The 1,760-nt window shown below is 46.2% G+C and overlaps 1 long non-coding RNA gene across 1 annotated transcript; it reads right to left on the bottom strand.

The window, feature by feature from the left end:
* Positions 1–757: 757 nt before the first annotated feature.
* LOC105519691 lies at positions 758–1,675 on the bottom strand. Its single transcript, XR_001003015.1, has 2 exons — positions 1,464–1,675; positions 758–1,105 (listed from the first exon to the last, which is right to left on the bottom strand). It is a non-coding gene; the product is annotated as an uncharacterized LOC105519691 (long non-coding RNA).
* Positions 1,676–1,760: the final 85 nt, after the last annotated feature.

Genomic DNA, 1,760 nt, shown 5'->3' with positions numbered 1-1,760 from the left:
GCCTAATTCCAGGGCGGATGGTGGTGATGGAAGCAGATGGAATTATGCCCTGTTGGTTCCAATGCTGGGATTGGCTGCTTTTCGTAAGTCATGGTTTTCTTAAAATTCATGTTTTCTGGGCTGAGAGTGTGGAGCCCAGTGAGGGAGGCAGCATGATGTGGGAGCCTGAAGGCTGTGACTTTGGGACCTGCCAGGGACAGCCGAGTTTTATCCCATGCAGTGAACTGTGGGCAAATCACTTAACCTCTGAGCCTCCGTTTTCCTGTTCACAGGAGATGGAGAATCATACTTAACCTCAGCACATTGCGAGGATAAGTCAGCCAAGGCATTTAGAAGCATTTTGTGTGGGGTGGGTTTTAATAACTAAGTTCCCTCTCAAGGCTTTGCTGCTCTCAAGTCAGGGGCGGTTCCTTGTTTCAGGTGCCTTCATAAGGACTGATGGGGGAAAAGAACGGGTGTAAAGGAAACCAGTGGGCTGGGTGTGGTGGCTCACACCTGTAATCCCAGCACTCTGCGAGGCCCAGGTGGGCAGATCACATGACCAGCCTGAGTAACACAGCAAAACCCCGTCTCTACAAAAAGTAGAAAAATTAGCCAGTCGTGGTGGTGCACACCTGTAGTCCCAGCTCCTCAGGAGGCTGAGGTGGGAAGATCAGTGGAGCTGGGAGGTCGAGGCTGCAGTGAATGGAGATGGCATCACTTGCCCTCCAGCCTGGGCAACAGGGTTTAAAAAAAAAAAAAAAAGAAAGAAAACCAGTTTTGGAAAACCCATGATGTTTAATGTTTAGCAGATCAATCTTCGGAGACTTCATCCAGGAAATCTCTGCTTGGCCTGGCCAGAAATTCTCTCTAGTTTAGATTGACTTGGCACCACGTTGGGGACCTGTCAGTCACATGCAGACTTATATCCCCACCACACAATCAATTCACTGATGCAGAGGAGTGAGTTTTGTGTTTCTTCACATTCCGTGGTTCTGGGCTGGCACTTAGGAACATGAAAGACTGAATAATTGAATGGAAGAAAGGCAAAACTGCCCTCTAGCTGTAGTGATACATTTTATGTAGAGGCTTTTATCTGCTTCCATGTCTCAGGTCAGAAGTTTTGCTGTAGAGGAAGAGGAGGCTGGTAAGAGCAGGTGGTTTTTATGACTCAGCGATCTGCACAGTGCTTGCTTCTTGGTGAAAGACAGGGCAGGTCCACATCCAATGCTAAGGGACTGCCATGTGAGAAGCTCACCCGCCTGCAGGCTTGGGAAAAAAAACACTTAACACTTGGAGAGGCTACTGTTGCCTGTGGCTAGGGTGAGTGGATTGGAAGGCTTAAAATTACTCTTACTAATATAATAATTAATTGGCTTTGAGGCTGGGAGAGACCCTGAAGTGACTCATTTTCCATTTGTTTTTCAGACTCATCTCCAGCTTTTATAGCCTTTCATGATAACTTTCACTTTTGAAATTCTTACCTCCCCTTCTTGGACTTTTGAAATGATGCTTTCTGTCCCTGAAAAGGGTTGAAGAATATTTTATTTTTCCTTCTTGGTTTTTTGCTGAGGGAGTGTGGTCAGAGATCATTGTTAACTTGGCATATTCTTGTAAGGATTCTCCAGAGGTGTGCCATGATGTGTTTGAGGTTCTGTTGCACACAGGAGCATTAACCAGCCCCTAGTGTAGTCTAGAAGAAGAGGCAGGCGCATGAATACTTCATAAGCACTATTGATTGATTTACCGATGAGAAGCCAGTTTTGTCCTGATCACTTACT

Source organism: Colobus angolensis, unplaced genomic scaffold (assembly GCF_000951035.1).
Source record: "Colobus angolensis palliatus isolate OR3802 unplaced genomic scaffold, Cang.pa_1.0 Scaffold358, whole genome shotgun sequence".
Taxonomy (NCBI): Eukaryota; Metazoa; Chordata; class Mammalia; order Primates; family Cercopithecidae; genus Colobus; species Colobus angolensis.
Note: the sequence above shows the minus strand (reverse complement) of the source record. Positions and strands in the feature narration are given on the sequence as shown.